Source organism: Carettochelys insculpta, chromosome 6, assembly GCF_033958435.1.
Source record: "Carettochelys insculpta isolate YL-2023 chromosome 6, ASM3395843v1, whole genome shotgun sequence".
Taxonomy (NCBI): domain Eukaryota; kingdom Metazoa; phylum Chordata; order Testudines; family Carettochelyidae; genus Carettochelys; species Carettochelys insculpta.
The window spans coordinates 109,462,778-109,477,314 of NC_134142.1; positions in this window are offsets into that span (position 1 = coordinate 109,462,778).

The following is a 14,537-nucleotide window of genomic DNA, read 5'->3' on the forward strand; positions in this document are numbered from 1 at the left end:
AAACTGCGTAAGTTGGGGAGGGGTTGGGGGGTTAAGCCTGGGGTGGGTCGGGACTGCAGGGGGTGGTAGGGTGCAGTTGAGCTGGTGCGTGCAGGGGATTGGGGCAGGAGTTGAGCCCAGTTGGGGGGTGGAGCTGGAGCCCCACATGTGTGCACAGGGAGCCCCAGGCACAGGTTGAAGCTGGAGCCCAGTGTACCGGGGGGGTGGGGGTGAGCTGGGACCATGGGGGTGGAGGAGGGTTGAATGGGTTGAACCGGGGTGGGGGGTAGCTGGGGGTAGAGGCTCATGTGCCTGCAGTGGCTAACAGCCTAGCGCACCTGAGAGCCCAGCATGTGCCGGTGGGGGTTGAGCTGGGCGGAGGGGGGATTGAATGGGGTGAACTGGAGTGGAGGTGGGTTGAGCTGGCTGCGGCGTAGAGCCCTTGTGCGCGCTGGCGGCAGCTGACAGCTGGAGCCCCGCGTGCAGGGGGGTTGAGCTGGGTCAGGGAGGCTAAACAGGGGGTGCAGTGGGGCGGGGTGGTTGAGTGGGGGGGTTTGGAGCACCGCGCAGCATGGTGGTGATGGGAGCTGGGTGGGGGAGGGGTTGAATGGGGGTGCACCAGTTTGAAGGGGGGTTGGAGCCCCACGTGTGCAGAGCGAGCTACGCAGGGTTGGGTCCATGGGGGCTTGGGGTACGGGGGTTGGAAGGGAGCTCCCTAATGAGGGAGGTGAGATGGGGCGTGAGCTGGGGCCACAGGGGCGGGTTGAACTAGCGCGGCTGTCATGCAGTGCTGCTCTAGGAAGCAGGGGGAAGGGGGTTTAGCCCACCTGACTGCCTGCAGGGGCAGGCACCTAGACGAGCTACAAGCCTTCCCCCTACCTTCCCAGGGTGGTGCCCAGGCAGGGGAAGGGGCTCTTAGCCTGCCTGCAGTGGTGGGAAGCTAGGCAGGCTGACAGCCACACCTCTTCAAGTTGTGTGAAACTTGCGTTAAAGCAAGATTCAGGTCCCGTGAAGCTGCTTAAGGCGGGGTGGGGTGGCAGGTTACTTTCTGATTTGGGAGTCAGCCACGTAAGAGCTGTGTACTCTGGATTCTGAGGCCTTACTGTGTCCATGTAACTCGGACCCCTCTCAGTTGAGGACTCACTGTATACTCTTTCCCAGCCAGGAGGGAGAGGAATACAGGCATGCTGTGTGCTTTCCTCTCCCTCCCTGAGTGTAAGGGGAGGGGAAAGAGCAAGCGCTGTCCTGGTAGGGAGCAGAGGGTCGGGGGGTGGGGGCTTCATCCGCCTACCCTGCCTAAATGGTGCTGGGGAGGCTAGGGGCTGGGGCAATTCCAGCTGTGGGGTGGCACCCCCAACCAGCCACTTTCATCTGCCTGCCTGCCTGCTGCTGAGGAGAGCCCAGGAACCCAGTGGGGAGTGCGCTGCACTTCCTCCTGAAGCTGAGCACCCCAGCTGGATGACTCCTTGCCACAGCAGTCTGTCTCTGATAGACACACACCCTATCCATGGCTCCACAATGGCATGAGACCTCATCAACCTGCTCCTGGCATTGTTCAACTGGCCATCCCTCAGACCAGGAAGAGAACGTCAGACGTGGAGGTGCTCTGTGACTGGGTGGCCTATTCCCACCCTCCCTTCACTCATGAATGCAGGCAGCACTTCTTTTGGTCGCATCCACTGGTGCCCTAGACACCTGCAAGCAGCAGCAGATGCTGTCTGTGGTTCTCTGCTCAGTGTCCCCCTCTGGCTCCCTGCTTACAACTCAGACCCTCATCTCATCCCTGTTTTTCCATTTATTGATCCCTGAACTTGCCTGAGTCCTGGGCTTAGGGGGAGAGGCAGGGGGAGTAGCTTTCCAATGTGGTCTGGGTCCCTCCTCAGACTTCAATCATTCCTGCACTCTGTTCTAAGTTTACATGTAATACACACCCATACACTCCTTCTAAATCAGAGCCTTAAATTTTAAGATGTACAATTAATGGCTGTTGAACATGTTCCTCTAATTTTTTTAAACTGCAAAAAAGTGAAGTCCAAGACCTTTCAAATACTCCCCCTTTTCCCATTATTTTTGGGGCTGCAGGCTAGAATCTCACCTATGTGGGCCTTGGCATGAATACCTGTAGACAAGATTAATTAGTGTTCATTAAAATGGTTAGATCAGCAGTCTTTTTATTCTGCTTTTTAAAGGGCTGAATTCCTGACCAGGTGGATAGAGGAGAAAGAGTTGCCAGCAGGCCAATGTTATAAAGGACATCCCTTATTTAAATAAAAGATTCTCTGTCCCATACTAGAATCAGTGTGCATTGTTTATCCCATGTTGTTCAACTGGGTATTGCCACTGGTTGCAGCTTGACTTGGTGTACAGGGTCACAATGACACTCATATTTGGCCCAGCCACCCCTCCATCATTCCTATGCAGACCCTGGACTTCAGGCCCCTTTAATGTCTTAAATTCAGTGCCCAAAATTGCTAGTCACTCTGAAAACCTTGATTTTTTTTACAAGGAGGCTTTGAATGACAACAGAATTTTACCTGCTAGCCAACACCAATAATATCAATTAAATTATTGACTATTACAAGTGTGCAAGGACATAGATGGACAAGAGGGACAAGCCTTCCTGCCTTCCCCTCACATATATCTATACCCACATGTGTAGATCTGAGGACTGGGATAAGGGGAAGTGAAACTGAAGGTGACCAGCTATTATCAAGTTCCTCAAAGATCAGGCAATACACACAAAACATTGAAAACGCACCTCTTGCATGTGGTAATCTGAGCAATCAGGTAAAAATTCTTTTCATTGGCTGATTTGGATTTACAGGGTTCTAATTCAATGTAGTGCAGTGCATTGATTACTCGTTTGTTCAGATGGTTGTTTCAGTGTTTATCCTCTCCTTCCTTCTCTCATTAATTTGGTCGGAAGATATTTGAAAAAAACCCACACATCTTAGCTGCAACACTTCTGAATAACATCAATTAAGAGATTTTGGTTAAATTCCTAATCAAATAGTTTGGCTCTTGCATTTTCTTTGCTGAGGGAAATTTGAATGAAATAGTCTGAGATTTCCAATTTATCATCAATCTTATACAAACACAGAAAAACTTTAAACGTGCCATTTTGCAACTTACAATCACATCAAAAGACATTCACATTGCAATAGATGGATCTAAATTCCAAAGCAAGAATAATGAACCAAGACAGACAGTACACTGGGGTCTGGCCAGATAAAGGTTTGAGATTAATGTCAAGCATCTAACTGTACATGATACACACTGGAGATTAAAGGTAGATTCATGAGAGTGCCTTACTTCAGGGCAAGTACCAATATTGTGATGTTTACTTGCAATGCAGTCAGGTCTCAGAGTATGCAAACGCAGAGTTACGCTGACCCCGATTCCTACAGTAAACCCTGGAAATGCACAATTTCCAGTTGCGCTTAACTCGCTCCCCCCGGCCCTGGCTAAACTTTCCGCTGGCTCCGCATGGCCTTGGATCAGCCTCTCCTCCCAGCCCTGCTCACTATCCACACATAGCTCCTGCTCACCCCCCACACCTGCCTCTGGCTCCAGCTCAACCTCCCTGCCGGTTCACCATCTGTGTATGGTGCCGGCTCATCACCCCTCACGCGTGGCTCCAGTTAACCCCACCCCAACCCCACCCTGGTTCAAACCCTCTGTGTGCAGCCTGGCTTCCATCCTCCTGCCCTAGTTTAAACCCCCCATGTGCGGCTCTGGTTGAACCCCCCCGCCCAGTGTGTAACTCCAGTTCAAACCACCCCCCCGCCCTGGTTCAAACCCCCCATGCGCAGCTCCAATTCAACATTACCACGCTCTAGTTCAATACCTGGCCCCTGTGCTCCGGTTCAAACCCCCTGCAGCCTGGCTCACCACGCCTGTGCACAGCTCTGTCTCAACTCCACCCTTCACCTCCCTGCAGCCCTAACTCACCCCAGGCTTAAACCCCCTCTCCCACCCGCCTCCCACAGCCCCAACCCACTGCCAGGCTTAACCCTCCCCAACTGCCTCCCCCACACCTCAGGACTTACCTTTCTGCTGCTTCCCTGGCTGCAGAACATATGTTCCTCTGGGGAAAAAGCCAGACCCCACTTACGTGAAATCTGGGTTACACAAAGGTACGTGGAATGGAACCCTTGCATAACTCGAGGGTCTACTGTATTTTATTCAGACTCCAGGGGGTCCCTGTGTGCTGTATAGTGTTCCAGATAATCTTTGGTCATTGGCAAACAAAGGAGACAAAGCTGGAACTTGATTTTTGGGGAACCTGTTTGCTTTTCTGAAGTTTTATGCTTTTCTTTAATAAAAATCTTTGTTTTAAAACCAGTCATAATTTCATATATCATCATACTCAGGAAGCACACCAGATTCCACAATGGGCAGAGACACATGCTATTTAATTTGCAGTAAATGATGATGCTGTAAACAGAACTGTAGGAAAGAAATCTGTGTTCAGCATACATGAATGTCAATGTTCCATGCAGAGAGACGTGTAGGTCTCTGGTTTCAGCTTTGCCCCAGCTGACATTCCTGAATCCCTCCTGAAATCTGACCCTCTTTCTCCTGTTCCTCTCATCACATCACACCTAAGGAGCATGCTTGCTGCACCATGACTGAGAAGGGTACAGCATGCTCTTTCAGAAGGTCTACACAGCCCTTATGTCTGTTAAGGGGATCAGGAACTTATACATGGACAGTGGATATAGGGTGAAGGAAGACAAAGCCTCCTCTTGGTCCTCGTGTGCAATCTTCCTCCTCTTCCTGTCCCTATTGAATCCCCCTGACTGTCTCCCACAGCTGGCTGTTGCAGCCTGGTGTGTCTTCCTCTGGAGAGGCTCTGATAACTTAAAAGTGAAAAGCCTTGCAGCTTGTCAGACATATTTATGTAGCATTAAATCTGCAAAAGAGCCACTAAGTGCTAATGAAGCCATTTAAGCATGTGCAAATCCCCAGGTAAAAACAGCCATTTTCCGAATTTACTGACAAAAACAGTTGTGCATCACTATAATATCACTTCTCGGCCTTTTCAGGGCTACGACCAAGTGTTTACTCAGAATCTGTTACGCTACAGGATATCAGTTTCACAGTTGGTTTAAATAGTTCATTAGTTTGTTCATCATCATCAACCAATCTATTATATCATCTACCCCTACTCTGTGGGGTCTTCCTCTCCTATTCAAACTGTCCATTATGCCAGATACCAGGGACTTGATTTTCTGTCCGTCGTTCGTTCTGCAGATACGCCCAAATAGCTGTATCATTTGGGCTACGTCTACACTAGCACACTACATTGAAGTAGCCTATTTCGAAGTAAGAACATCGAAATAGGCTACTTCAACACGTATCATCTACACGTCCTCCAGGGCTGGTGCCCTCGACGTTCAACGTCGAAGTAGCGATGGGGAATGTCGAAAGGAGCCACCCAGGAAGGAAATGCAGAGCGTCCACACACACAAGCACCCTCTTTCGAAATAAGGGGCCAGGAAAGCTCGCAGACCGGGTCACAGGCTGGACTAGCCCTTCCAGGGCAACAGCAAGCCGCTCCTTTAAAGGGCCCCTCCCAGACACACCTGGCCTGCACAGCACGAGGTCTGCAGAGCAGTAGCCACTCTCTCGCAGACCAAGTCACAGCAGATATGGACACCCAGCAGCAGCAGCAGCAGCAAGAAGAGGAGGCCCTCCAGGTAGTCATTCAGGGGGCAAGCGCCCTGCTACATGCTGCCCGGGAGGCTGCCCAGTGGTTCCTGCCAGAGGAGCCCTCCCCGGAGGCAGACAGGGACACCCCTGACCACCGGGCTCCCCTCTTCCTCCCTCACTGGCTGCTCCCCCGCCTCTGGAGCTACCCCACCAGCTCTGAGTGGTGGGAGCAGCTCGTCATGAGGGAGTGGGACAATGATATGTGGCTCCGGAGCTTCTGCATACTCCAGCAGACCTTTCTCGAGCTCTGCCAGTGGCTCACCCCAGCACTGAGGCACCACGACACCCGGATGCGGCGTGCCCTCCCCGTCGAGAGGAGGGTCGCAACAGCTGTCTGGAAGCTGGCCACTCCAGCTCCGTGGGACAGCAGTTTGGAGTGGGAAAGGCCACGGTCGGGGCCATCATCATGGAGGTAAGGAGGCCTGGGCACGCACCCACTGGGGGCTGGGGGGGGGGCTGGGGGGGGGGGTTGGGGGGGTAGGGAGGGAGAGGCTGTGTATGGGACGGGGAGGGAGGGAGGGGCCGGGTGTGGGGCTGGGGAGGGAGAGGCACCAGGGAGGGAGGGGCTGGGTAGGTGGGGTACCTGGGGAGGTGCCCAGGAGGGGGGCCTGGGGGAAGGGCTCTGGGGCGCCCTGCAGAGCCTCATGGGTGCCTGTGTTCCCTCCCCAAAGGTGGTCCGTGCGCTTAACGTCATGTTGTTCCAGAGGGTTGTCTGACTTGGGGACCTGGAGGCAGCTGTCGCCGGATTTGCCTCCATGGGGTTCCCGAACTGCTTCGGGGTCCGGGATGGGACCCACATCCCACCCACACCCCCTGGACCACAGCGGAGGAAGATACATAAACTGCAGGGGCTACCACTCCATGGTCCTGCAGGCCATGGTGGACAGTTGGGGCTGCTTCCAGGACATGTACGTGGGCTGGCCCGGCTGCACACACGATGCCCGTGTTTTTAGGAACTCTGGCCTGTGCCACCGGCTGGAGGTGGGGACCTACATCCCCCAGAGGGACCTCTGGGGGACACCACCGTGCCCCTCTGCCTCGTGGTGGATGTTGCCTACCCCCTCCAGCCCTGGCTCATGCGCCCGTACCACCTCAATGCCAGCCAGGAGTGGTTCAATGCCTGCCTGAACCACGCCCGCCAGGTGGTGGAGAGGACATTCGGCCATCTGAAGGGCCGCTGGCGGTGCCTCCTTGCCCGACTGGACATCACCCTCCAAAACATCCCCCAGGTTGTGGGCGCACGCTAAACGCTCCACAACATCGTTGAGAGCAAGGGGGAGGCTTTCGTCCAGGGGTGGGCGGTCGCCGCCGGCATGGGCTTCCCCCAGCTGGCTGCCACAGCCAGCCGCCAGGCCCACCATGAGGGGGTATGGGTCTGCGAGGCCCTGTGGGCCCACTTCGATCAGGGAGACCCCTGAGCACCTCCCTGGCCTTCCCCAGAAGACCCCCCACACACACAGCCTGCACTGCCCGCACACCACCCCCAACACCTGCACGCCACCCCCCCAACAAGCACACGCCTCCAGCTTTTTGGAAAATAAAACTTTTTTTTTCAGAAACCTCAAAACTTGTTTTGTTCAAAACAGAAACTGAAACGAATATACAAAAGGGGACAACTACGTACATGGGGGCCCGGCGGACGGCTCGGCCGTTGGCCCATCAGTCCGGGGTGGGGGTAGAGGGACGTGACCCCCACCGGGTACAGCTCACAACACCCCCCCACCCCCACCCCATGTCCGCGGTCCCCAGCGTGGCTGGCTGGGGGCTGGGAGGACTGGCAAGTATGGCCGGGATGCCTCCACTGGCCTGTCTTCAGCCCCAGTGGGCTCTGTGGAGCTTGCAGGTGGCGAGGCGGGTGGGGCGGCAGGCGGGGCAGCAGGCAGTGTGGCAGGGGGGGCCTCGGGTGGTGCAGTGGGGAGGGTGGCCCGGGGGGCAGCGGGGGGCGGGAGCTGGGTGACAGCCTCCCAGATCGACCCGGCTATGTCCCGAAAGACCCCCATAAAGTCCTCCCATGCCGCCCACCGCTGGGTGGACTCCTCCTGGTCAAACTGCAGTCTCTCCTCCGCCACCTCCATCTGCCGCCAGAGAGCTGCCAGGATCTGTGGGTCCACAGGGGCCATCCCCAGAGTCTGGCGGTGGCGGGACCGTCCCGCTGCCCTTGGGGGTGTCTCTGGCTGCTGGCGGTGGCTGGCCTCTGGCGGACTGTCGGAGATGACTGATGGTGCCTGGCTGCCTGGGGCGTCGGATGCTGCAGCGGGAGAGAGGGAGGGGAAGGCTGTTAGTACAGTGCCCTGACCCGTGGCCCGTTCCCCCGCCCCACTCTTGGGTGCTGGGTCTCCGTCCCCGTCGGTGGATTTGATGTCCCTGTTGGCTGTTACCATGGCATTGTCCCCCCCCGGGTTAAGGCTGAGTGCTCTCCATGGGTGTGGGTGCTGACGGGCGCTGATGGCTGTGCCGCCATCCTGGGACCATACTGTGGCTGGGCATTCGCAGGTTGGGGTCCGCTGGGGGTGTGTGAGGCTCCCGGTCATGTCTGGTGCCCCCACCCTGTGGCCCATGGGTGTGTGCTCTGTGGGGTACGTACCTGACCGTCCATTGCTGCGGTCGGGGGGAGCCCGGTGGGCAGATGCCCGGCTGCTGCTCCAGGAGGGGAGGTCGATGAGGAGCCCCCCCTCCTCGCTGCTGGACCCATCCACCGCTGTCCTGAGGGGGGGCTCCTCAGGTGGGCCCTGGGGTGCGGGGCTGGCCTCTGGGCTGGCCTCTGGCTCCGAGGCCTGCCGGGGTTCTTCGGCCATGGTGTCAAGGGTGGCCGGCGGGGAGGAGGTGTCCCGGGGGCCCTGAGCTCCCTGTAATAGGGCCAAGCAGCGGGGGCAGCCCCAGACCGGCTGGCCGAGTCCTGGGCCCGGGTGTACCCCTGCCGCAACTCCTTCACCTTACTCTGGATGTGATCCGGAGTGCGGGCAGGGTGACCCCAGGTGGCCAGGCCCTCAGCCAGTCGGGCGAACGCTTCTGCATTCCGCCACTTGCTCCCCATCACGTGGAGCACCTCCTCCTCACCCCAGAGCCCCAGCAGGTCTCGGAGCTCAGCCTCTGACCAGGAGGGGCCCTGCCTCTTTTTGGACCCCCGCTTGGCTGCTGGGGGTGCCTGGGTCCCCTCAGGAGGGGAGGCCTGGGCGCGCTCTGGGGGCTGGCTGGATGCCATGGCGCTGGGTGCTTGGGTCGGGGTCCAGAGAGGGCGTGCAGGGCTAGCACGTGCGTGTGCTGCTGCCTGCACGCTCTCAGCTTCCTGCCACAGGAAATCTGGGTCTGTGGTGCCTTAAAGGCTGCTGCGCGCGGGGACCATAGAGCCCCGCAGGGGCTGGACGGAATGTCTCAACCCCTCAGCTGATGGCCGCCATGGAGGACCCCTCTATTTCGAAGTAGCGGGACACGGATCATCTCCACACACCCTACTTCGATGTTCAACGTCAAAGTAGGGTGTTATTTCCATCTTCCGATGGGAATAGCGACTTCGACGTCTTGCCACCTAATGTTGATTTCAAAGTTGAAATAGCACATGGCACGTGTAGACGCGATGGGTGCTATTTTGACGTTGTGTTGGCTACTTCAAAGTAGCCAGCTAGTGTAGAAGCACCCTTGTTGTATAATCCTCTTCAGTAGGTTTTCTTTCAGCTGTATCTTCCTCTGTAATTCCTCATTGCTGACCTTCTGCATCCATCCTATTCTCAGGATCTTTCTATAACAACTCCTCTTGAATGCCAATATCCTTCTCTTTGAATCTTTCATTATCACCCACGTCTCACGTCTGTACAACATGCTGCTGAATACATACGTTTGCAAGACACTCAGCTTCATTCCTAAACTAATCATTTTGCTTTTCCAGATCTTATCCATCACCTTCAAACTCACTCTTGTTTTCACTATTTTAGTCGCTATTTCCTTCTCACAGTCTAAATCATATGTTATGTTGCTCTCCAGATACCGGAACTTCTCTACATTGTCTAGTTCGATTCTGTCTACACTGATCTTCCTTCCTATTTCCTTATCTCCAAATACCATTGTTTTTGTTTAATCGATGTTCAGAATCGGTCTGTACTGCTTCACTTCCTCATTAGGCACCTGCACTGTTCTCATTAGTTTCTCTTAATCTTCTTCAGTGATGATTATATCATCAGTGAACCTTAAGTTGCTGTTTCTCGTCCCATGCACAGATATCCCTTCTACTTCTTCCTTGATCTTGTCCATCATTCTCTCTAGGTGTGTGATGAAGATACTTGGCGATAACAGATCTCCTTGTCTTATACTTCTAGTCACTATAAACCAACTTCCCAACTCTCCACATGTTCTCACCACTGCCTCTGCATTGTCGTTGACATCCTTCAACAACCGTATCAGTCTACTATCCACTCCTTATGACTCCAACACCGCCCAAGTCACTTTCTGATCTATACTGTCAAATGCATTCTGAAAATCAACAAAGCAATTGTAGACATTCTTGTTCTTTCATCGAGCTTTCTGTGCTATCAATCTTAGTGCCAATATCTGCTGTATGGTACTTCTGTCTTTCCTGAATCCCACTTGCAACTCTGCTAGATGTTCCTCTATCTGCAATCTCAGTCCCTCCATCAGCATCAGCATCTTGACTAGATGAATTGTTAGGGAAATTGTTCTATAATTCTTGCACTCCAAATGCACTTCCTTTCTTGTTTCTTGTCACTAGCACAGATCTTGTCCATTCCTTAGGTGCTTTCCCTTCTTTCCATGCTGTATTACATAGTCAGTGTATTTTTAAATATATGCTTCTAAATACCACCCTTCTCTATAATATACAATTTTAATTGCTACAAAAGCTTGCTTCCAAAGCCTCTGTCTCTTTACCCTCTATTGAAAAGAGCCCTTAAAAAGACAAAGCCTTTTTTTCCTTCGGATAGCTGGACAAATGAGTTTCCCTTTCTTTCCTTCTATTTGATGAGCTAGTTGGAGGAGACTTCTCCTCCAAAATCAGTAAATTAAATGCTTTGTTATGCCTAAAACTGTTAAAACATTTTAAATGTAAACATATGGTGAAATTTTATAAACTTAGCTATTGTTATGGGGATTACACAGTGTTTCCTTCCTCTAAAAGCAATGAACGTTGTTTTGAACACTAAATTGCTCTGACTGATTAATTTAAATTAAGAACGTCTTTGTTTCTGTTATATAGCAATTTGGAATGGTTACTTTTGGAAGGCTTAGGAGTACATTTAAAATCTGAAACCAGCTGAGAAATACTGATGAAGCAAATATAAAACATAGGAGAGCTGCATCATGTATAACATAATATTTAAGGCTGTTTCAGCAGGACAGCTGACTTGCCCTGACTACAAGGTTTGTGCAAATAAACCACTGAAATTTCAGGGCATATCAAAAAACCTGTGACAGACATCTTTTATTCCCAAATTTAGGTACCTTCTGCATGGCCAGTCTTCACAATCTGACATGCAGTGGAAAACATGCTCCATTTTCTTTAAACGAAAAATAGAGAAGATTGTTTTTTGTAAATGCCATTTGCACATATAGACTCAGGGATTTGGCTGGAAAGGAGTGAGCAGGGAGGGGGTGGGAAGAGAGGAGGGAGACAGTGTGAATGGGGTGGGGTCTGGGGTGGAGCGGGCAGAATGGGTGGGGCCACAGGCTGTGGAATTTGCTTCCCCAAGCAGCAGCTTCATCTGTGAATGATGAATCTATAGTCTGCCTCTCTGTGGTTGCCTCCTTTTGTAGGGAGTTAGCTGCTCATGGAGTGCTGGCAAGGAGCAGAGCTGATCTAAGTATTACTGATCCCTGTACAGAAATGTAGGAAGATGGTGGGGTGTGGGGGGAAGGGAGGGAGAAACTGACTCTTTCCTCCTGCGCACAGATGTAAACAACAGGCAAATTTGTGAGTACTTCTTACAGTGATGAGAAAGCCAAGAGAACAAAACACAACAATAAACCGAACCTCCCTTTGCTTGGCAGAAGATCTGCTAGGAAATAACATTCAACATTAACAGTTCCATCAACAGTACATCCAAACCTCACCCAAGCAACAAGGTAGGGTAAGTAAAGACTGCACTACCAACAACAAAGGGAACACAGGCATCGCTCCAGTCATGTTTTACAAGTGTGCCTCTTCTGTCGTGATTCAGCTGACACTTCCTCTTCAAGTGGAAAATCTCCGATTTCTAATGGGAATGACTTTCCAGAGTTTGTTTTCTGTGAACCATAGGGAGCAGCTGGTTTCTCTTTGGAAAATCCTCTATGTTCGTCATTTGCAAATTCAGCTAACTGCCTATTTTATCTTCAGGATTGGGCTCTTTGGTGGAAAAAATGTAGCTCTGTCTAATTTTTTTTCTGTTTCTAATAAAGGCAACAGATTGTACAGACAGCATGCAGTCTCCTTTGCTCTATTTAAATATTTATGTTCACGTATCTATGGTGACAGTGGAGTTTTATGTAATGAGAAATAAACAGGGGAGTATTGGAGGGCAACCAACCCAAGAGGGTAGAGGAAATTAGAAGCTTTTTCTAAAAAGGTATAATTACTCCCACAAAGTGTGTATGATAGTTTTGAAACAGTTGGAGAACTACTTTCAGAAAGCAGTGGTCATTGAGGGAAGCAATGGTTGCCCATGCTGGGACAAATGAACTACCAGTGGGTCAGATGAGTCTTCAAAACTACTTGAACTGCTTGAGCCTGGTCAATCCCACCTCCTCCTCCCAAAAGAAAACAGTTAAACTGGAAATCACAGGAGCACAAAATTTCCATTGAAATCTGAGGCATTTCTGGTTCTGAGCTGTAACTGAAAAGAGTAATGTGAGGCGGGGGAACCTCATTACTTCAGCAAAAGTTCGGGTCCACTGTGCGCTTCTTGAATGGGTTCACCCTTCACTCAGAATGCTGGTGTTCTCCAGATGGGAGGGAAGCCAGTTGTATAATCAGTGGGAGTTAAGGACTACAGAGCATGCCATAATTGCTGCTGCTGTCATAACTGTATGGAGCAGTGATGGGCAACCTAGGCTAGAGAATGAGTTGCATAAGTGGCCCTCCTTCATCTTAGGCTGCTGCAAGATTGTCCTAATGGAGATGGTCTCCTGGGATAGAAGAGTTTTGCTAACTGTGCTTACATACCTAGAACTTGCAGCATGTGCTGATTGAATTGTAGCAGTACTTTGATTGGATGCGGAGGGAGCACACAGTGTTCAAAATGTTGCGTGTGATCAACATACACCTCACTCACATGCCCTGGCTTTATGTGTGGGTCACTTTTGTAAGACTAGTAGGAAAACCCCCTAGCAGAATCAGATAACCCTGCACATGGGCAATAGCAATCAAAATGTTGCACGAACCACACACACAACCCCAAAGGTCCACAGGTTGCCTACCATTAGTATAGAGATTGTAGCAGAAAAGGGTGTCTGCAAGTAGGAATAACTGAAGAGTTAAACAAAGACACTCCCCTCAGCTTTGGAGGAAAGGCAGGGATTGCTCTCTTTACTGTAATATTAATAATCTAAATGGAGGTTAAATGAAATCAGTGTGGAGGCAGGGAAATGTCCCAAGAACATAGTTCATTATTCCTAGCAGCTCACCTGCAGTGGCATCGTGTTGTTATCCCATATGTGGTTTTCTGGGAGTCATAGTGTCATCAATAGCACCCTTGTATGTGTGGCAGAGTGTGGTCACAGAAGACCCCTTGGGATATTCCTTATTGTTCTGATCATGTCAGTGACACCCACTTTCTTGCTCTCTGGGGCTCCCCATCACCCTGTCCTGCTGAGCCAGATCCTCTGGTCTCCTCTCCCCAAGCCAAAGTACAGAGTTGGAGTAACACCTCCCCACTTCCCCCGCAGAGCAATGCAGACACTGTTTAACCACAGCTCTGGGTGGATGCAGTTCTAAGGCACAGCACCCTGGGAATCAACCCGCAGAAGGGATCAAAACCTCAACTACGTTTTTCTCTCCCTGTGCAGAAGATTTGCACAGGGAGGACTAATTAGGTAAGGCCTCTTTATCAATGACGGGGTGATATGCACAGTGGTAGCTCTCCCCAGGTAACAACAGTTTACACTGGGTTTGATTATAAACAAAAGACTTTTTATTAAGCAAAAACAGTAGGATTTAAATGTTTATAGGTAAGGACAAATCAAATCAAAGAGAAAATGCATAGATAATTCTGTTTTCCTAAAAATGTAGTTACTTGCAAGTTCTTACACTAAACAGCTGCTTTTATATCAGGTGACATCTTCAGGTCAGAAATGATCTTATCCTGACCTGGGTCTCCAGTCCTCTGTTTTTCTTAGGATGTGTTAGGCGATTTCCAAGGCAGGCTGAAGACAAAAGATGGAGGAACCCAGGGTCCTCTTTATACCTTTGCCCTGTCTAGGGAATTCCACTGTTTTCTTTGTGTAAGAGTATACTCCAAGATGAAAACTGTCTCTCACAGCATGCACCTCCTGCATGTTATTGTAATAATTTTTGTGCAAAACATGCCTTGTGAGAGATTATTTAAAAACAACACACTGATAGTATTCATGCTTAATGTATGTACTGAACACTTACGAATATAAACTAAAATTATGACTACAGTGTGTTTACCAGCTAAATCTGGGGAGGGAATAAACCCATTTCTCAAAGACAAAGGACAAGTTGATGGCTCTAGGTAGGTGTCACCAGTCAATTGCCAATCACCTGTACATTGGCCATACTTTGGCAGTAACGGGGAGCAGGAACAGATCCAGCTGCATGTTAGCTGACAAAATGGAACCTCTTTCACCACAGGACTCCACATCTCCATCCTCACAGCTGGCATACACTTTAGCCTAGG